Raw genomic sequence first — 22707 nt, forward strand, 5'->3', positions numbered from 1 at the left:
CCAGAGCATAGGAATGTGCCCAGAGAACAGAATGCTGCGCCCCCTTGCCTAGGTCCTGATAGCCTGGCATTAAGTCCTTCCTCGGAGCTGCCCTGAATCTGCTACTCATTCTTGAGCTCTTCTTCAGGTCTTCACAAATGATGCTTTCTTCAGCTAAGGGGCCTTTGGCTGAGCTGTACTGACTCAGAAAAACCAAAATGAAAACAAAAGTGTAAAACTTTTTGTCTCACTAGATCGCAAGTATGTATATACTACATGATACCTGGTGGCAGGGATGTGAAAGGATGAGCACACTCCTATTTTGATGGAGGGAGTGTAAATTGACATTGCCTCATTGGAGGGAAGTTCAGTACTAACAATAAGAATTTAAAATGAGCATATTCTTGACCCAGTGATGTCACTTCTAGGAATTTATCCTCTAGAAATACCCTTGGTTGCACAAAGATATTCTTACAAGGATGGATGTGCACGTAAGCACTGTTTGTGACTGCAAAACTTTGGAGACAATACAAATGTCCAGAGGGAGGGGAATAAAGGAGTACTATACAACTTTAAAAAATTGAATAGACATATACATACATAAGCATGGAAATATTAAGAGAAAAAATAGCATGTTGCAGAACGACATATATGGTTTGATCTCATTTAGGGAAAGAAAAAAAAAAAGTCCACCCTTTCCCCCTCCTCTCAGCTGGGTGGAGGCTTCCTGCTAAGTTCAGGCTGGCTCAGGACAGGCTGCACTGGGTCAAAAGCCCAGCCTCTTCCTTCCAGCCAAATGGGTCAGTGCCCAGGATGGCCACACCTGGGGAAGGAAGCACTGCTGAGACCCCGGGGTCAGGTCTCTTGCCCAGCGGAGCACACTGGAAGCAGCCTCCATTCTGAGGCAGACAGCCCTGGGTTCAAATCATGCCTTCAACCGTCACCAGCTGAGCGACTTCGGGCAAGGTTCCTCACCACTCTGAGCCTACATTTCCCCATCTGTAAAATGGGATGATAACACCTGCTGCGCTCTGTGACGAGCATTAAATGAGACAATGTATAGAAAGGTGCAAGACCGTGGCAGGAACGGCCAGGCCCTCTCCCATCCCCACAAATGTTTCCTTTACGTTGCTTTCAAATTCCTGTAATCCAGCCTCAGCTGCAACTCTGCTCATCAGCCCTTCCATCATCCCTACCCTCCTCCTGACAGGGTGTCTGTAGCAGACTCTTCCCAGGTTCACTTACTCCTCACTCAGTGACAACACTGAGTCCTCCCCCAACACTGAGTTGAGTAAGCTCCATGAGGAGTGTTCCCTCCAGGTCAAAATGTCCTCTCCTTCCCCCACCCCAGTGTGTCTCCTGTTCCTTCCTACCTGTGCCCTAGCTCTCAGCCCTCACCCTTGTTCAGGACACGACCCTATCAGTCATCTCCCCTTCCATTCGGCATCTTTAACCCAGCCCTCCCTGCCATCCCAACCTTATGATTAAGCTCAGGTGCGTGCCACCATTGAACACCCACTTCTCTACCCTGCTCTCCACCCCAGCTCCCGTCTTCTTTTACCACCAAGCTACCTCCCTCTGATCCTCCTGCCATCTATCTGGGCACCTCTGCTCAGCCTCCCTCCCCCAGCCCCCCTCACTTTGACCTCTGGGCAACGGTGGAGACAGGCACAGGCCCTTGGAAACGTGCTCCTGTCTTCTGCAACTCGGACGCTCTGCATCGGCCAGGATTCTTCCTTCTGATACACACCTCCTCCTCACCCCTCCTGCAACCCATCTCCCCTCTATCCTCCGAGAGCAACCTGAGGGCCAGACTTCCACCTCTTTGCTGAATGAGCTTGGGAAAAGACGTGCCCTGCGTTCCTTGTTTTTCAGAGGTCCCCAACTAACTTCCCCAAAGCCACACAGCGGGTGAGCAGTAGAGCCGAGTACTCTTTTATCTTGGAATCAAGTGCTTCCGGAAGTTTCCGGCTCGCCGGAACTTCTTCCCTTCTTTTCTACCCCTTTCTCGGCCCTAGAGAAGCGCAGCCAGGTGCATATTAGCATAAAGACGTCCCTAATTAGTCTCCCATTTCCGCCCGCATGAGTCAACCCCGCCGCCTGGGTCCCAGCCTCTGGCCCCAGCACCCCTTCCCAGCCTCCCCGGAGCCCAGGAGTCTCCGAGCACCTGCCCTGGGACGGGACTGGCAGCGGGCGCTGAGGCCCGGCCCCTGCCCCACCCCGGCCTGCCCGGCCCGGGACTCCCACCTCCGGCCCGTCGCCCCCGGCTGCCGGGAGCACGCGGCGCGCACGGCCCGAGCGTGGGAGGGGTTGGATGACCTTGGCAAGAGGCAGCGAAGCCCTCAAAGGCCCCGGCCCCTCGCGGCCGCTCCGGCGCGGGGGCTCCGGTTTCTGCTGCCACCATCTCTGTTTCTCGTCCCGCCAGGGCCCGGGGGGAGGGGTGCTGGGAGGAGCCCGGCCCGACCCCCGGCAGCAGCGCTCGGCCGCCGGAGACGAGATCTGATGAGAATGTCTTCCTGCAAATTAAGCCTTCTCGGGACTCTCCATCCGGTGCCGGCAGCTAGCCCGGCGCGCGGGGAGCCAGTCCCGGGGGCGGCGGAGGGGCCGGCGCTCCGCACCCCACCCTCGGTCCCCGCCTCCTCCCGCCTGCACTCGGGGTCGGAGGGTGGAGCCCACCTACCCCAGCTCCCAGAAAGTGGGGCAGCTGTGCCTCTCTCCTCGAGCATCCTGTCCCTCTTGTACCCGTTACCCGTGCGGAGAAACCCTCCTGGGCTCTGAAGGGGAGACCCCTGGGTTCCAGTCCCGGTTCTGCCCGCAGATAGCCGCGGTACTTGAACAATTGCGTCTCCGTTTCCCCAGGTGTAAATCAGGGGCCGTGGTACCCTCTGCGTTTGCTTCTCGTGAGGATTCACAATCCGCATGCCAGGCAGCCGCCGCAGTCCCAGTAGAGTGAGCCTAGGGTCCTACCCAGCTTCAACCCCTGAACTCTGGGACCTCCTCCCACCTCCATTGTTTGCAAATGTTAGCTCTCCGCGGGTTTCTGCGAAAGGGACTCTGCGAGGGGTCGCTTGTAGAGGGAGTGGAAGAGTAGAGGAGTCTGCAAGGGTCGTGAGACTTTCAGGTGTATTTGGAAGAAAAGAAGTAGGATTTTGGAACACAGAACTATCCTAGAAAAATACTAGACTCCAAGATTTTCTCCAGGAAAACAAAAGGGGATACTGAGAGAACTTCCCCTTTCTCTGGGGCTGCCGTCTTACGGGCAATAAATCTCATTATTGTTTAATAGCTACTGTCATCCCCATTTTACAGAGAGGGAACTGAGGCTCAAGTGATTTCTCGAGATTACAGAGGTGTTTAAACAACGGAGTTCCAAGTTGAACACAGCTCCGCATTCCAAATCCTGGGCTCTTTGCTCCTCTATAATGTCTTTGGACATGACTATTTTGTGCTATTTATAGTTTCTGCATTTATCACTTTTTTCCTAAGTATTGGTGAATTAAAAAAAAAAAAAAAAAGACTCCGGCCTGTTTTAACTGTGCTGAAAGAAGACAAAAGGGAAAGTGTGTGTCTGCATTGCATCTGGGCTCAAGATACCAGGCAGGGTGCTGGGGTGGGGTGGAGTGGAGTGGGCAGAGTGGCAGGGAAGTAGAGATCCCAGGAGCTGGAGTGGCAGGACATTTAGAGAAGCCCCTGGGATCCCCTCTGGCTCTAACCATGAAGAGTTGGTGACTCAAACACAGCTCTCCCACACTTCCCACACTGGAGATCCAGGTCAGTCGGCAAGTGCCCAGCCCCAGGCCTGCCCAGCCCTGCAGTGGGAAGGATGCTTGGCCCAGAGGTGGCCCAGCACTACGCTTGCTCCCCTTGGGGATATCTGCCTGGCAGCGAGGGCGGGCAGGATGCACCTCTGGGAGGACAGACAGAGAGGCATTCAGGGGTTGAGACAGGGAGAGACAAAGGTGGGGAGGAAGCACTGGTATGAGAGGGAGAGGCAGGAACCCAGAGGAGGAACAAGGGAGCTATTCAGAGTTAGAGAGGGGAGGCCGCTGGGGAGAGAAAAGACAGACAGACAGACGGGCAAAGGGGTGGTGGGCAAGAAAGGGAGGAGACAAAGAGCAGAGGGGGAGAGTGAAGGAGTGACAAAGATGGGCAGAAAGGAGACAAAAGAGAGGAGAAAAAGGGAGAAGGAGAGGAGAGAGGGAGAGGCAACAAAAAGAGGAGAGGAGAGGAGAAAGGAAGGAGGGCAGGAGGGGGGTAAGAAGGAGTGGGAGAGGAGACGCGGGCGGGGGGCGGTGAGGCCACGGGAAGCGCCGGGAGAGGGAGAGGGAGACAGTGAGCTCGACGCGGAGGGCTGCGGGGCCGGTGGGTGGGACCGTGTGCTAAGCCTTTTCTTTCTCTTTTTGGGGTGGGCGGCGGATCTCCGCTGAGATAACCCAGCCAAGCCCCCTGCCCCGCGTCCCAGCGAGGGGCCGCAGCTGTATAAATACCGGGGGTGGGGGAGCGGGGCTGCTGCCCAGGGGTCAGCGACACCGGAGAAGGCTTTGCTGTCATTAGCTAATTGAGCCCCAGATGTTAAGAAAAGGTTACGTCCTCCTCCGGAGAGTTTTTCTTTTTACACACTTTGCACAGATTCCCCGGCCAAAATGGCCGGGAGGCGCCGGGTCCCCCCGCCACCCCCGCCGCAGCCCCTCCCCGCCCCCAGCCCCTCCCCTCGCCCCGCCCCCTGGGGCCCCGGCCCCCTACCCCACCCCCCACCCCACCCCCGGCTCCCCGAAGCCGCCAGCCGCCGCTGCTGCCCTTGTAATCCAAGTGGCCTGCCCGGAGGCGCGGCGGGGACCACCGGCGGCGGAGCCAACCCCCAGCCCCGGCCGCCGACTGGGAGGTCAGCCCGGAGGGAGGGCGGCTGGGAGCGGGGGACCCCGGGGAGAGGGGCTCTCAGACTCTTAATCCCCCTGAAGGTTGCAGATCAAAGACGCTGGTACCGAGGCAAAGGCGGTGCGGCTGGGGGCGGGGGCCTGGCTCGGGCCTCAGCCTTCCCCCTGCTCTGCGGGCTGGGGCTCCCCCGCCAAGGACCCCAGGCTGCCAGCTCAGGGGGAGGAGGCTCCGGCTGCGAGCGGAGGACCGCAGGCCTGCGGGAAAGTTGCCCAAGCGCCCCCACAGGGCCTTCATGGAACTTGCCCCTCCCCGGAGGCCGGGGAAGGGTGTTTGTCCCAACCACTCCCAGGGAACGAAACTGTAGAATGCCAGGCACTTGATACGTATTATTTCATTTATCCTTCACAAAAACCCAATGGGATTTTAAATTGCTGTTATTATTATTAGTCCATAGATGAGGAAACAGGCTTCTAAAAGGTTAAAGTCGCTTGCCCAAGGACACACACCGCTAGCTAGAAAGTGGCAGAACTGGGATTCCCCAGGGCTCGAGGTCCTGCCCTGCTCTTTCCCCTCGCTACTCTCCTCCAACCCCTCTCCCATTCCCTCTCCTTTCCAATTCTCTTCCTCTATCCTCCCAGGCTCCTTCCGCCCACAAGAAGGGATCCACCCACCTGTGGCCCTGGCAAGTGGGGTGGGGGTGGGCGTGGGGGAACAGCGGGGTGCCAAGGGCGTGGCCAGTGTGGCAACCGCTACTGGCTAAATGTGCGGGATGGGGCCGGGCAAGCATGTGCCTGGGTTGAATCTGAGCTGAAAGAATGTTCATGTTGCCCCTGCCCCAGAGGTGGGGCTCCCTGCTCAGAATAGAACCAAGCAAGTCCGAGCTGGAAGGGGCCTTCAAGATGATCTGATCCAACCCTCTTTTTTGACAAATGAAGCTGAGCCCCAGAGCAGTGTGGCATCCTCCCCAAGGTGACAGAGCTAGTTGGTGGCTGAGCAGGAATGAGCCCAGGCCTTCGTTGGGTGCCCACTTAGTGGTCCGCACCGGACGAGCCCCGCACACGTGATCGTGTTTAACCCTGCAGCAACACGGCAAGGTGGAGATTAGCATCTCCATTCTAGAGGCTTGGAGGCTTGGAGAAGCTGTGTGTGCCGGAGGTCTCCCAGTGAGAAAGTGGTAGTAGAGCTGGCTTTGAACTCAGATCTTCCTAACATCTTCCCTTTCTGTGCCCCCTGAATATTGGGGCTAAGAGTGGAGTTTGAGGGATGGAGAATGTGTCACGTGTTCAACAGCTCTAGAGACATGAGGTGATGAGGTGACAGGGACATAGGCTGGGAAAAGTCCCATCCTCAGCTTTAGTCCAGACCAGCTCTCCATGCCCTCCCTAAAGTGGCCCAAATATTGAGGTCCTTCTCAAACTCCCTTCTTAGAGGGTCAGTGGGAGGGCAAAACAAGGTGGTTAGTGGTCCTTCTCGGTTGTGAGGGTCTGGAGATGCAAGAGAGGCCTGAGTCCACGGGCTCCCTCTGATTGCCTTCCTGAGGTTCAGCTCAGAAGGGGAACAGGCCCTAAGGCTTAGGGGCCCGAGCCCAGCCACACCTGGCTTCAGGGGGGCAGTCCCACCCCAGCTCCAGAGACAGACTCCAAAAGCTTCATCTCTATACCTCGTCCCCTTCTTGGCCTCCTTCCATGGTCCTGACCTATCTTTTCTTAGCTTCCTACTGACTCTATTACACTCATCGTCCACAAAGGTGTTCAACAAAGATTTGTCAACTACCTGCTATGTGGCAACATTGTGCCCGGCCCTGGGGATCCACCAGAAAGCAGACTGCCCCTTTGGAGCTTGCGGTCCAGCAGGAAGACAGATTTAACTAAATAGATGTAAATAAATTTATCATTACAAATTGGTGTTGTGGGGGCGCCTGGGTGGCTCAGTCGTTAAGCGTCTGCCTTCAGCTCAGGTCATGATCCCAGAGTCCTGGGATCGAACCCCACATCGGGCTCCTTGCTCGGTGGGAGGCCTGCTTCTCCCTCTCCCACTCCCCCTGCTTGTGTTCCCTCTCTCGCTGTGTCTCTCTCTGTCAAATAAATAAATAAAATCTTGAAAAAAACACAAATTGGTTACAGCAATAAGAAGTTTGTATGTATGGGATGATCATTAAGACAAGAGAGGCTAGGGCGCCTGGGTGGCTCAGTTGGTTAAGCAACTGCCTTCGGCTCAGGTCATGATCCTGGAGTCCCGGGATCGAGTCCCGCATCGGGCTCCCTGCTCGGCAGGGAGTCTGCTTCTCCCTCTGACCCTCCCCCATCTCATGCTCTCTCTCTGTCTCATTCTCTCTCTCAAATAAATAAATAAAATCTTAAAAAAAAAAAAAAAAAAAAGACAAGAGAGGCTAAAAATTATCACTAATAATTACCCAAACAGGCAGGCTGAGGCAACTGCCCACTTGCAATCATGCCTTCACACCACCTTTAATTCTATAGTGGGTCTCCAGTCCTTCCCCAATGGTGACCGCCCAGCCTGTCCCAGAGGGTCCAGCTGATGATGTGGGTGGGAGTGGGGTGATTAGATGGTGGCCCCAATGCCAACAGTCCCCTCTGCTAGCCAGCTCAGGATTGGGGAGGGCCCAATCCAGAGGTGGAGAGGAGGCTGGGAGTGAGGGTGTTTGCCCGGGTAGCAAGTCAGGGCTGAGGCTTGCGACTGGGAGTACTGGGGGAGAAGGGACAGTGTGCCTCACTGATGAGTGTGAGAGCCTCTGGCATGGCCCCAGGGAAAAATCGCTGCTGCTCTGCCTTCTGACCTGGTCCTCCCGTACACACTCACACTTAGACACGTGTGCTGTCCCTGACTCTTTAGGGAAGGGCAGGACCAGCCTGCAAAAAGCACAGTAGAGCTGGACAGGTCTGGTCTTGAGGTCAGACAGCCTTGCCCTCAAATCCCACGTCAGCCAGTTTCTGACCGGGTGACCTCAGGCAGGGCTCTTGGTATCCCTGAGCCTCCTGTCCCCTCTCTGTTCTTTGAGTGAGCCTCTGCCATGGAGGGCTGTGAGGATTTGATGAACTCAGGTACGGAGAAGCACTGAATACGGTACCCAGCCCAAGGTTCACCATTAATAAAGGACGGCTGTCACTTTGATTATATAACCCGATAATTAATATATAACGGTAATAAAAGAAACCTCCCTCATGCCCTCAGGGCTCCCACCTGGTTTCCTGAGCCTCTCTGGGAGGTCACTCACATTTGGCCTCCTGTGAGAAGGAGTTTGACTAGTCTGTGAAAATTGTCCCAGCAACCCCAGAACCTCTTGAGGTCCAGACAAGACACACAGTAGGTATTCAGAACTGACTGGGGTAGGTGGGCCGAGGTGGGGAAGAAAAGCCTGGAAACCCCCATGTGTGCTGCTGGGGGTGGGCACAGCGCCTCCCACCTTTGCAGCTCAGGCTCTCTAACCACGGGGCCGGCTGGCCCACCCTCGTGGGGAGCTCTCCATGCTACACTGTCCCAGCTCTCCACACTTCAGAGGCTGGAGGGACTGGAGAGGTCTGGCCTATCAAGCCTTCCCAGCCTGCCGGGGCAGTCATAGCCACAGCGAGTGCACGGGTTCAGCCTCTGCAGGGCACCGAGGGCACCTGGAACCCATTAGGCCTGGCCAGGCCCTTGTGTCCTCTTGGCACAAATAGAGTGAAGAATTTTTTTGACTACTTCAAATTGTGCAGATTTTAGGGCCCAAGAATTGGAAGTCCCCCATTCCCTGATGGACAAACAGACGAAAAGACAGAGGGTTGAGGCAGCAGGGAGAGAGTCCGGTCTCGTCCTGACCCTTGTGACCATCTCTGCTTAGCTGGGCCTCTGATACTGGTCATCACGCCATGCTGCGTGGAGCGCATGCTGTCGCCTCATGAGCCTTATCTTCTCAGCAACCGTGCAGGCTAGAAATGAGAATCCCTGACTTCTAGGTGAGGAGGGCCAGTGACTTGCCCGAGGCCACTGGGCTAGTAAGTGGCAGGTCTAGATTCTATACCAGGCTTGTCTGATGTCAAGGCCAGCAGAAGTCTCTCCAGGGACCACCAAGACTGCAGGGGGGTGGGGTAGGACTCTGGGTCCCTGTCAGGAACACGAGGCTCCCAGAGACCCTCACCCCAGTCAGAGGACAGGAGTCTGAACCTCTGCGCTGGGCTCCCTCTCCCAAGTTACCAGCTCCTGACCTCAACTGCCCCAGGGAGTTGTGCCCCCCAGGTCAGGGTTGGGTTGACCTTGGCAGGAGGGAGAGTCTGTGGGCCCTGGGCAGCTGCCAAGACCTCATGAAATGAAAGGGAACCTTGTCCTGTCCCACACAGGGCCCATTCTCTGAGCACTCTTGGGCCAGCCTGGCCCCCATGGACCAAGACCTGATCCCTCTGTGCCAGCTATTCATAGACTCACAGAAGAGCATCCGTCGCCAGGGGCAGGGCCCTTAGAAGTCCCCAAGCCCAGCCCCATGAAGATTACAGTTATGGAAACTGAGGCCCAGGGAAGGGAGGGACTCCCTCAAGGCCAAACAGTGAGTTAATGGCAGAACAAAGACTTAAACCCCATCTCTTGCTTCCTAGGCCTGAGCCTTTTCTCCACGACCCTAGGCCTCACCCCAAATAGGCAACCCTGCCTTACCTCCCTCCCTCATGGAGACATCCACAGCTGGCTCCCTGACCTCCTCTTCACTCCCCCAGGAGGACTGGCAGTAAATACTTGCTGGATTCTCCATTTTCAATCATCTCAGCTACCCAACCTAGAGGGGGCTGCCTTGTGAGGTAATGAGTGCCCCATCCCTGGGATTGGTCAAGCAGAGACTGCATGATCACCTGCCAGGGAGGTTGCAGAGTGAGGAACTTGTTGTCTGAGAAATGATCTCTCTAGACAGTCCCGGTGGACCTGGCTGATCTCCTCACAGCCTTGGGGTGACCCAAGTGACGATGAGGCCTCATAACAGCAGGGGGCCCAGGGGGCTGGCATCTAGTAGAGGAGACAGATTTGTGAAGGTACTCTAAACTTGACAAGGATACCCAGCAGCCATCCCCTCTGCTCTCCTCCAGCTTCTCACACTTCCTTCACCATGGGGAGCCCACACCTCAGACAACAGTAGTCTGGTCCCCACCAGAGCCACCCAGCAAGTTCCAGGCCCTCTTCGGCCTCTGATTCCACTGTCCTCTGCATCTTGGGACACAGTCCCTTGACGCTGCATCAGGGTATGAAATTCCAGAGGAAAGCAAGGCCTCCTGGGAAAGGGGAACCCCAGCTAGAGGTTTCAAGGGGGATCAGACCAGCCCCCTCCCAACTCACCCCAAGCTGTGCCCTTGGCATGGCCCAACCCAGTGGGTCTGTTCAGACTCCAGAGTAGAGACCTGAAGTAGCCCATATAATGCCTGTCCACTCCCTAACAAACCACATCTGCCCTCCAGAGATTCCTGAGGCCTAGAAAAGGAGGTGATTCTGGGAGTGGACCAGGGGAGCTTAGTGCAAAATTTGGGTTAGTCAAAGATAGTTTCCTGGGAAATAATAATATAATGTAGTTGCAAGGAAAACATTTTCTAGGGGTGTCTGGGTGGCTCAGTTGGTTAAGCGTCTGCCTTCGGCTCAGGTCATGATCCCAGAGTCAGGCTCCCTGCTCAGTGAGGAGCCTGCTTCTCCCTCTGCCTCTGCCCCTCCCCCTGCTTGTGCTCTCTATTTCTGCCAAAAAAATAAATAAAATCTTAAAAAAAAAAAAGTCAACCCCTTTTGCTGGTTGAAATATCTAGTTGTATCATCATGGGGATCTGGTTGAAAGGGGATGAGGCCCAGGTCCAGCAGGGGATGCTGAGGGGCTCTGACAGAAGCCACGGGAATATGGATGGGGATGCAGTGGGAGGCAGGAATGGGACATTGTGAGGAGGACCCAGAGGGGAAGGCCGAGAAAAGGCCGTACTGGACGCCTGCAGGAAGAGGCCCATGGCTGGCAGGACTAGGCCGTTAGGGCAGGGTGGCCGATCTTCTGGTGCACATGGCTGGCCACACTGTGCTGGCTGCGTCCTCCTTCCACAGCCCAGACCTTTGGTGATGGCCCACAAGGCACGAGCCCAGAGTTCAGGTGTCCCTATCGGGGTGCTGGCCAAGTGGGACTACAGCTCAGGAAAACAGCAGCCATGGCAGGAAGGATGAGTGGGAGCAGAGTGGTGGCACATACGGAGGGGGTGGGTCTGTGAGGGCTTCTGTGTTTGGGAGCTGGGGCCACTTGATCATTATGAATACTTGAGTAATAAAGGAGAGAAGCGGTCCTTTGGAAGCCTGAGAGACTTGCAAATACCCAAGAGGCAGACACAAAATCAACAGCCTTTGACTGAGAATCTGCCCTGCCAGGCACTTAACATACATTATCTCCTTCACTCTCATCACAGTCCGGCCAGGGAGGCATGATTATGCCCATTTGACAGATGCAGAAACTGAGGATAGGAGAGCTTATGTGCCCGCCCAAGGCCAAAGGTAATAAAGGGCAGAGCCTAGACACCTAACCACCGTCCTGCCAGCTCTAGAGCGACATTCCTTCCTCCGCCAAGCACTGAGAAAGGCTGTAGTGTGGTGTCAGGGGACTGGACCAAGCCCACACCCTCATACCCCTGAGGTGACTGAGGCCTAGAGAAGTGAAACAACGCGTCTCAAGTCACAGGGCTTCTCGGGAGTTGAACCAGGCCAGAATTCAGGGCAATAAAAGTGCTCTGAATTGCTGAGCAGAGCCCTCCCCCCCTCCCCACTGCCCACTGCCCCCATCAATCTGTCACAGCCACCCTAGTTCAGCTCCTGGAGTTGTGAAGTTGTTTTCTCGGACCCCTCCCCCTGCCACACACACACACCTGTTGTTTTGGGGGGCTTGAGGCAGGGCTCTCTGAGCAGGATGCTGCCCCTCATTTCAGCCTTCCCTCCTGCACAGCCCATCGGATGGTCTGTGCCCCCCTCCGCTGCTGCAGCCCCCAAGGGACCCTGGGTCTCTGGTTTTTGTCAGGCCTGAGAGCTGGTGGGATTGATTTATGAGAGGAGCCCCTACCCCCACCTCACCCTGAGCCCTTGGTCCTCCTCCCCCTTCTCCTCCTCTTCCTCTTCCAACTCCTCCTCCCCTGACTGACTGCCTGCTCAGTTTTCCACAGAGTCAGGATTTCCCTGGGGCTGGGGGCTCCAAGCCAAGAACAACACAAGACCGGTTCCCCCACCTCCCCTGCCCCTCCTATCCCCCTCCAGCTCACTTACCCGCCACAGTGGCCCCTCAGTCGAGAAGAGGCGTTGAGAGTAGAGGTCCAGGCCCAGCCTGATCCCTAAGGAGGGGCCAGAAGCCGAGGTCCCTCCCATCCTGAGCCTTGATTGCCCCCCTTCCCTCCCTCAGAAGTGTCTTTCTTCTAGGGCCCCCATTGGGGAGTGCACAGACCAGAACTTGCAAATCCACACTGGGGTGAGGGGAGGACAGAGAGAATTCTGAGAGCTCGGTGAGGTGGGTGGGGGTGTCCAGAGTAGTGAACAAGACTTGAGACCCACACTCTAAGGGGGTAGGTTGGTGAAGACCCTTGGGAATCCATAGTGAGGGTAAGCAGAGAGGACTCTGGGAGGGAGAAGGGCAGAGAGGCCTCTGAGACCCCCACACTGGAGGTGGGTGGGAACAGGTTTTCCCGTTGGCTAGTGGGCTCAGGGAGAAGTGGGAAAGGGGGTCCCAATCAGTCTCCAGTTCCCTCTCCATGGAGAGGGACTTGAGTCACAAAGGAGGAGGTGGGCACAGAAGGTAGGACAAAGACAGACTCTTGCATGATGGCGGGATAGTGTTGGAGGAGCAGCAAGCCAGACAGACCCCAGGGCTGGGGTCAGAGCAGGGAAGGATCCGGGCAGAAGGAGGGTGGGAAGGGGGGTCACGGCTTGTGTCTGAGTCCTGCTTCCGGCTGGCTCTGAGACTTGATTTTGGCCCTTGAGGAGGTATAGAGATATGGAGGTATGGGGGTGGGGTGACTGAGGGACCCTGTTCCCTCCCTAAGAAGGGGCCCAGACACCCAGACCACGACAGGCAGACACGAAGTTTCTCCTGAGAACAGAGCTTGACGATCCTCTGCTCGCAGCTAGCCCTGGACGAGGAGCCTACTGTCCTGTGCTTTGCCACTCCCTCTCTCAGCCCCAGGCACCTCCCCCTCCCCCCATCGGACTAGGCCTTCATCCCTCTCCAGGCTGCGTGAACCCGGGTGACCCCTCCAAGTTTGCCCCTTTCACACAGCAGCTCCTTTGATGAGTCTCTGAAGGCTTCGGTTTTCCTCTGCTGCGAGCCCCTGTCTGGCCCCGCAGTGAACCCCCCCCCCCCCCCCCCGGCTCACCCTCCCCTCATTTCCGACCCATGGCTATCCCTAGCTCTGCCTGGGAAGGAGAGGCATTCCCCAGGCTGCCCAGGGCACCCCCCGCCCCCAGACACCTCCCTAGTTAGGACAAGGAATGAAAATCCATTTTGTAAGTCACACCTCAAAGGCTCAGCAATGGACTCCTTCCCACCTTGCCCTCTGTTGAGTGCATCCTTGCATCCTGGGCTTAGCACAACACAGGGGACTTAAAAGGGAAATAGAAAATTTTCAGTGAGGACTTGGTAAGATGGGGAGTCCCAGGGGCCTCTCTGCTTCAGAGGTAGGGCAGGAACAGGGACAGGGGAGGGGCGTCGCTGGGTTAGAGCTGGGCAGCCCTAGAGAGTGTCTCTGAGGGACTGGACAGCTTCCCCCCAGGACAGGCCAGAAGGGCAGCGGGGGCACCTGACTTCTCCCTCCTATGTCTCGGCAGGCAGCCCAGGGGACGGCAGGGGGTCGGTTGCTCCCTCTACCCATCACAGCCTAGTCTCTTGGGAACACACAACGGGAGTCCTGTCCAGCCCCTCCCCCTCAGCCTGGGCCCAACATCCTCCACTCCCCTTGTTAGCCCCCTCCCCCCAGGCCAAATCTGGCCAATTTGTTCTGAGACTGGGTTCTGGTTTCATAGCCTCATTTGAATGATTTCCAACCAGAATTCCTTCCTCCTCCTTTACAAAGCTCTGCCCTCCCATCCCCCAGCCTCCCTGCTGCCCGAGCTGCTGCCTCAGCCAAGGTTGGTGTGGAAGGAGAAGGGAGGCCCCCCATCTGAAATGACACAGGCCATCCCCACTTCCCCTCTGGGCACTCCGGGCCTCCACACAGCTTTCAAGCCTAAACAGGAGGCCCCACAGGCTGGCCGCTCCGAGCTCTGTCTCAGGCCTGAGAATGTGGGAGCTCAGGCTCTGCTGGCTGTCTCCTCTGGGGCCTCAGTTACCCTACCTGTGCCAGGAGCAGATGATGTTCTAGATCTGAGCCCAGAGCTCAGCCCTGCCTGCAATAGAGTTTAGTTGCCAAAATAGAGTGAATGCCATCCTACTAACCCTCCCTGCCTGCCCCTGAACATATTCTCCAGCCCCCAAGAACAGGAAAAGCTCTGTTTCAGATACCAGAGAAAGGGTGTCAAGAGGAAGCTGCCCCTTATGCACAGCCAGACTTGTGAAAAAAAAAAAATTACAGGCAGCCCCCAGGGTGCTGTTCCATTCTTCTTTCACTTCTTACCAACAGAGAGATCAGGCGGAGATTCTATTCCCTGACCTCCTTCTGGAGGCTCTGTTCTGACCCAGAGTCAGAGCCCCTTGGGGTAGGAGGTCTCTTCCTCCAGGCCCTCTGCCCGGAAGGTAGGCAGAAGAAAATGTCTCCCTTTGTTTACCAAAGAGGGGTAGGAGGCCCAGAGATATTTAGCAAATTGTCTAAGATCACTCAGCAGGACGTGAGCGGCAGCCCCCTGGCCCGCAGGCTGCCACGTCCACCACCCTGCACTGCCACGTCCACCACCCCACGCTGCCACGTCTGGGTCAGCCTGGAGGGCACTCCTCATCCCTCCTCCTTCCCGGGGGCAGCTGAGCAACCATCTGCAAACCCCTCCCCCGGGAGGTGATCCTGGAGATGGGTCCAACAATCTGTTCTGCAGTTCAGGTGTGTCATTTCCTGAGCCCTCGGGTGGGGGCTGGGCTTGGGTATGGTCCTGTTGGCACCTGTTCAGCATCTTCATTTCATGCACGCAGAACGGGGCTCCCGGCACGGAGCCGCACGTGGAGCCAGGAGCCCTGGTGCCGAGTCAAACAGAACAGCACCCGGCTCCTCCCCGTGCCCCTACAGCCTCTCACCTCCTCTTCTAGGACCCTGTGGGTTTCCTGTCATCAAGGTCCCCTCTCTAAGGTACCGACCACTCTTAACAAGTCTCAGGCAGCCTGGGCTCAACAAAGGCTCTGTTACTAGGCATGTGACCTTGGATACGCTCTTTCTCTGGGCCTCGGTTTCCTTATCTGTAAAATGGGGCAATACTGTCTTCCTTACAACCTCATAGGGTTGCTATGGGGATGAAACTACATAAAAAGTCTAATACAAGACCTACTCATTCCCTTCTCCTCCCTTCATATATCCTGTGCTGAAGCCTAGTACAAGCCCAGTTTAGGAGGCAAAAGTATCTCCAGCAGAGTCAAAAGTCCAGCTATTCAATATCACAGACATCTCTGAAACCCAAGGCAAGAGTCCCAGCCTCTGTTCTTCCATCTGAAAACATAAACACGGTAGAGCTAAAATGAGACAAGAGAAGTGAAATAAAGCAGTGGGAAGGGAAGGGTACAAATACAAGTTTCTGGCTTCCTTTAATCCCCATGCCCCACACCGAGATCTGGCTGTGGGAGAAGGCCCTTTCCTGGGTTGGGGAGGAACCCTCTCCCCCTCTTTCGTCCCAGGGCCATTCTAGGGTCTCCATGACTCATCCTCCACAACAAGCAGCTCTTTTTTGTTAAGCACCGAGCTGGGTGCCCTGCCTGCTGGCGCCTGGCCCAGAAAAGGAGGGTCAGGAGCTCTGGGGAGGGTCTACCCTCTTCAGGGGTTCCAAGACGAGCTCCCACTCCCACCTGCACCCTGACACTATTTCTTTCTCCTCAGGCCTTGGAAATTTCCAAGCTTGTGGGGACAGGAAACAGGACACGGCTTCTCAAGGAGTTTCCCATGAGGCTATGCTGGTACCCAGAAGCCATGGGGACCCTAGACCCATGATGTAATCATCCCCCCAAACGCACACTTCTTCCTAAACAGACACAGAACAGAGGTTCCTGAGTTTATCTTTCCAGAAAACAAAATGAAATCTACATACTTTATTACCTCTTGAAAGCATTTTATTAATGGCCTACTATGTGCCACACACTCTCTTTGCATCATCTTGTTTCATCTTCTCAGTGGTCATGGGAGGTGGATGTTATTAGTTCATTTTGCAGATAAGGAGACTCAGAAAGGCTAAGTGAATTGTCCAAGGTCACACAGTTCCCACGTAATAGAGCTGAGGACTTAAAATTGGATGCCTTCAGAAGTGGATACTGTCTTCAGACTCAGCAAGGTCTTATTCCCTCCAGTCTGCCTGAATGCTCCTTCTTCCAAAAACCCCTTCTCTGCCTGAGAATAGATATAGCTGGCCTGCCAGCCCCACAGAACACACCTCCCCCTGACACTGTGCCCCTAACACTTTCTGCGATGCCTGTTAATTTCCCACTCTAATCACAACCTTCCAACCCTGGCATCTTGCTTGGGTCCTGGGGCTCCAGGGTTAGGCCTATTAAAGACACACCAGGGGATAGAGGGAGGAGCCCTCACAATCACCACTTGCCTTTTCTCTGGCTGGTCATTTCCCTGGACATCAAGACAGAAGAGCAGGAAAAGAAACAGGATGGCTGGAATCCATTCCAGAATGTCTCTGTACTTGGGGGTGATGGTAGATAGGTGAGGACCAGGCTTTGGTGCCTGGTTAGGGATTAGGGGAGTGGTGGGTAGGGCAGGACAGATTCTATATACCAATGTGGAAGAAATGGTCAGGAGAAGGCATAGATGTATCTAAGGGAAAAGGTAGGGGCCATAATTTGTGCATTTCTTATTCTCTTTTATAGCCCTAAATATAGGAGTTCTTTCCTCTATCCATTCGACCACCTAAACATCCACTCATCCATCCAACCATCCATTCATCTAATCATTCAGCCATCTAATCATCGAGTTGTCTTCCATTCATTCATCCTTTCATCCATATATCCATTGTCTATCCATTCATTGATCCTACCATTCATCCATCTTTCCATTCACCTTCATTTATCTACTCATCCATCTATCACCCCATTCATCTAGTTATCCATCTTCTCATCTATGCTTGTGTATCCATTAGTCTTTCCATCTCTCTATTCATCCTTCTATCTACTCGTCCATTCACCTATTCTTCCATCTATTCATGTATTCATCCATGCATTTTCTCACCCATACACCTGCTTGCATATCCTTTCATCCAGCCACCCATCCAGCCACATATCCATTCACCTACCCATCACTCATTCACCCAACTATTCTTCATTTGTATAAACATTCACTTATCTATTCATCTTTCCATCTATCCTTCCATTTACTTTCTCATCTACCCATTCATTCACCCATCCATTCATCCACTTGCCCATATATACCTACGTATGTACATACACATTTTACTCCACCCATCAATACATTCATCTATTAACTTACTTATATGGAATTAAATTAAATAATCTAATAAGGTTCTCAGCACAGTGCCCAACACAGTAAACATTCAATAATGGTAATCATAGCAGACGTTCTTATTTTAAGATTTTATTTGAGAAGCAGAATAGTGTGGGAGTAGAAAGCATCAGCTCTGAAGCTAGACTACCTGGATTCAAATCTTGGCTCTGTCACTTACTGGTTCTGTGACCTTGGACAAGTTACTTAACTTCTCTTAACCAAGCTTTCCCGTCTGTAAAATGGAAATGATAAGAGTACATTTCAACTGAGAACTGGAAATGGAGAGCTGTCCTAAGGAGTAAATGAATTACTAAATGTAAAACACTCAGAATGGTGCCCCCACACAGTAAGCCCTCAACACATAACTATTACTATCCTTTCATTCCCCCAGGCATTACTGAGCCCCTATCTTGCGCCAGACCCAGGCCCATCTTCCTGGGGAACATGCATCATAAAGATGTGGTAGTCCTTCAAGGAGCACACAGCAAGGCAGAGAAGGCAAACAGGAACATTTACAATGTAGTGTGATGAGAACTCTCAGAGAGGCATGAAGGATGCCCATAGGAGCAGTGAGGGGGCATTCCCCACACACACACCTCGGCCTGGTCTCTTCGCTCTATAGCTCTTGTAGGCCATCTCACCCACTCTCTGAACTTCATCCCTGGCCTCCATGCCCAGACCTCATTCCTGAGCTCTAGATCCACATATACAGTGGCTTACTGGGCATCTCTCCTGGAAAGCTTCAAACCAAACCCATTATTCGCCTTCACACTGTCTTCTTCCTGTACTTTCTGAATCTATAAATGGTGCCAAAGTACACCTAAATGCCCAATGTTTAGAATCACCCAGGCTCAGACTTCTGCCTCTCCCCTCCCACATCCTGGCAGTCACTAAGCATGTTGCTTCTTACCTCTGCAAGATCCCTTACACCTGCCTCCTCCTTGTCATCTCTACAGCACCTCCTCCTCACCCCATCTCCACGTAGGGCCTTATTACCCTTCACCTACACTGTGGCCTCCTCCCTGCCTTCCTGCTGCCAGCTCTGTGTCCTCCCGTGCATCCCACACCTGTCTCACCTCACTTCCCAAGACACTGTTCTCATGATGTCACTCAAAATCCAACAGTGACGCCTGGAATATTTCTATGTCACCCTGTCACTTGTCTTTCTCTTCCACCGGACTGCAGGCTTCTTGAGGGCAGCTCACTTATCTCCATTGCCTGAGGCTCAGTGCCTGGCAAAGAGGAAATCTCAACAGGTGTTTGTTGAGAGGATGTGTTATTTTAGTAAAGTAGGAGGTGAGAATGGAAGAAGGTGCAACTGGGGGCTCTCGAGTAGTATAGGAAAGTGCACCAGCTGCTATCAGAGAATTTTGTTAAAAATTAGCAAAACAAGAAAAGGATGGGTCACAGAGGTCACGGAGGCAATGTCTGGGAGTGAAAATAGCCCAAGTTGGGTAGGGAGAGAAGTGTACCCCAGAAGGCCTCCAGGTGGGGAGAAAAAGGGGTCTGGGGACCAGAGATTTCAAAACTGGGCAGACAGGAGGAAGTGGTGGGAGCCTGGGGCATCAGACTTCCAATCTTGGAGATGGCTAGATGATAACAAGGTCCATGTGTAGCTCAATGTGATGTTGGAAGCCAATTGGGAATGAACATCACTGGAGGGGGTGCCTGGCTGGCTCAGTCAGTAGAGCATGCCACCCTTGATCTTGGGTCGTGATTCAAGACCTATGTTGGGCATGGAGCCTACTTTAAAAAAGAAGAAGAAGAAGAAGATGATGACAAAGATCACTGGAGGTGAGAAGTCAAGCTAGAGCTGAGAAGAAGCTGGTGGGCCAGGTACCAAGTCCCAGAAGAAGCCTGACTATGAACGTGAGCTCAGGAAAAACGAAGGAGGTGAAGATGGGTCAAAGGGAGCCTAAGGGAAGATTCAGCAGTGGAGGTGCCTTCAAAGGTAAGCAGAGAGGAAACTGGGGGAACAGTACAGGGGAGCGGTACAGGCAGGAGGGGCAGGGTGTGTGGGAGGCCGTGGTGTCTGGGGAAAGCCAGTTTCTGTACCCCTCACATTCCTGCAGACACACCCTTGCCTGGTCCCTCCAGGCCAGTACCACCTCTCTCCCCTGCCCCACGTTCAGTGCCCAGAGAAGGGACAGGGGTTCAGGAGAATTGTTTCCTGCCTCTCCTTCTCCCTGTCATGGCAGGACAAAGTGGGGAACAGGGTCTTCCCCAGCCCCCAGTAGTCAGGGTCAAGGCAGCCACCTATGGGCTGATGTCACAGCAGGCCTTCAGCCAGATCCCGAGTCTGTTTTCATTCCTGCTCCATGAGACGGGAATAACTAATGAGAAACAGAGAGGGGCAGGGAGGAACAGTGGAGGGACAGAGCTGCTTGCCTGTCAAACCTGTGCCCCCACCCCGAAGCTGCAACCCTATGTATTCCTGGACTGTGCTCCTGACAAATGCCTTTAGTGCCTGGGGCCCGGCTCTCCTCTCTCTCCTTCCCTCTCTGAAAAAGGAAAGCTTAGGTAGCCCTTGCCTGTGTGTGCAGAGCCCCCTCCTTGGTGGGCAAAGTGTCATTTTGAAGTGGCCCAGGAAGGGCCTGGGTGTGCCATCCAGATGCAGTGCTCCGAGGTTCCCCTAGGGCCTCTCCCAAGGTATCCTGATGCAGTGGGAAGAGCACAGAACAGTAGACAGCTTAGGTCCAATTCAGATCTTGGCTTTGCCATTGACTGGCTCTGTGACCTCAGGCAAGCCATGTAATCTTTCTGAGTTCTTCTGTAGAAACAGGGATAGAACGCATCGTGTACTCAGAAACGCTTGTGGACAAATACGCCTCGCAGCGGGGAAGAGGTAGAGCAGAGGGCTACAGAAGGAGTGGAGTCCTAGAATACTGGTTCTAGGTGCCCAAGACTGGCCCTCTGGGCTTTGAGAAGCCGCCGGCTTAGCTGGGGATGAATTACAAGGAGGGGAAGGCTTAGTCAACATTGTATGTCCCTGACCCTCTTCCTTCCTCATCCTCTGAGTTAGGACAGCCTCTGTGCCCCTAGACTGCCCTACTCGTACAAGCCCCAGGATTTTTGCATATGTTTCCTTCTCCTTCCTGCTAACTGCTAACAGCCCCCAAGGCTTAACTTAGGTCATCTTTTCAAGCAGCCTTCTTTGACAGAATTTCCAGCCTGGGTCCCTTCTTTGCAGTGCCTGGTGCTTACCTCACTGTAGAACGTACCACACCACATTGCATCGGCTGATTTAGAGATCAGTGATCCCCTCTGAGCTGTGGGTACCTCCAAAGAGTAGGAGCTGTAGCTGGTTCACCTCCATATCCTCAACTCCATATACTGGGACTGGCATATGGAAGGGCCCAACTGAATAAATGAATGAGGGAGGGAGGGAGTGAATGAAGATATACTCAGGGTCAGATACTGAAAGGTTAAGGGGAGTTGGTTGGTAATGGGGGCCCCGGCTCCCCCTCCTGGGAACCAGATAACTGGTTAGAGGACCCTCAGCCTTGCCCAAGACTATGTCAGGTCTCTAGAGCTGTGATTTGGTCCCACACCCATTAATATTTACATTGACTTGTAATTTTATTCCTTTCTTCGTACGATTATTTGAATAGCATCCATGTCCCTATTAGACTGAGCTCTTTGAAGCAGCGGCTGTCTCTATTTTTGCTCATCACCAACTCCTAGTGCCCAGCACAACACCTGGTCCATAGTAGATATCCGGCAAATATTTGAAGAATGAATGAATATTGGAGAGAAGGAGCCCTCCACCCCAAGCCAGATCCGGGAACAGTGTGCTAAGGGGAGAAATGCAGAAACCACGTTCCCTTCACAACGTGCATTCTCTACCCCTTCCTAAGGTCCTGTACCCTCCCTGCCTTCCAACCACCCAGGCCCCAGCAGCCCTATCCCAGGAAGTGGGCCAGGGCCTGGCCTAAGCCTGCAGCACAGTGTCCGGCACCCTGTGAGTAGGAGGGCTTAGTGGATTTCCCCAAGGGCCTTGCTTTATTCGGTGCCTGCTATGTATGCATCAAGCACTAGTCAGCATTTTCCTATCTTTTCCTATATTTTATTTAAACTTCTAATTTTAACTTTTAAACTACCAATAAAAATATTAGCTGATATTTTTTAGTACATCCTATGATCTTGGCACACCCTTTACGTTTATTCACTGACTGAATGTTTGTAACCATCTCATGAAGTTGGACGGATTACTATACCTTTTTACAGATGAGGGCACTGAGGCACAGAGAAGTCAATCTGCCCAAGGTCACAGACTAGGAAGCTGGGCTTTGACTCTAAGTCTGCAGCCCTTCCCACTCACTACCCCACAGTCACCCCAGCTTTCCAGGTGCTAATTCACGGTCTGGCCACGCAGGCTTAGATCTAGGGGCTGCTGTGCAGGTCCCTCTCCCTGGGGCCACCCTGGAGGAGGGGGATACTGTCAAGGGCTGAGTACAGCCTAGAGCACCTTACTTTCCCTACCTGTCCATACTCTGAGGTTAGGCACAGCGAGGGGCATGAAATGGGTCATCTGGGCCGCAACTGCCCCTCTGAGGCAGATGGGATAAGGGAGGTTCGCCAGAGCTGCCCCTCCCCCAGCCTCAATACCTCCCCCCGCCCCCCTACTGGCTTCCCTCTTCAAGCACTAACTTGGAAGATCTAATTTTCTGCCCCCAGGAGTGTGTAATTAAGACTGGGCAGAGTAAGACCTCACTACCTCTCATTCCTTATCTGCTGCCAGAAAAGCCAGACAGACCCCTCGTGAGTACCCTCATTCTTTCTCTGCACTAACCACTCCCCACCCCTCCTTGCACTCCTGCTCTGAGGTCTTGAGGACTCATCCCAACACCCCCCCCACCACCACCACCCCGTGACACACAGGCTGGCTGGGTTAGGCTGCCCAGGTAGGAATGCACCAAAGCAGGTGCCTTCAAGAGGGGGGTGGCTTTAGCGCTTCTGGTCTTTGCATCCCTTCTCCCACCCCTTCTCGGTCATGGAAGCTCTAGCCTGTGTAGGTTGGATGGTTGGGACGGGAAGGTCTGCCACTGAGGACGTGTGAATCTGTGAACCTGAATAAAGGCGGTGACTTGAGGACCTGCTGTGGGTATGGCTTGGGTAAGTGCAGCGTGGCCCTGTCTGCTGTTTCAGGGGTTAAGTGAAAGGAGAGAGGTGTGTATGCAGGGGAGTACAAATCTGAACACACTTGGAGGGAGGTGTGTGCGGTGGGCTGCACAGGGCACATCCAACA

The sequence above is a fragment of the Phoca vitulina genome, unplaced genomic scaffold (assembly GCF_004348235.1).
Source record: "Phoca vitulina isolate PV1807 unplaced genomic scaffold, GSC_HSeal_1.0 scaffold8, whole genome shotgun sequence".
Classification (NCBI taxonomy): domain Eukaryota; kingdom Metazoa; phylum Chordata; class Mammalia; order Carnivora; family Phocidae; genus Phoca; species Phoca vitulina.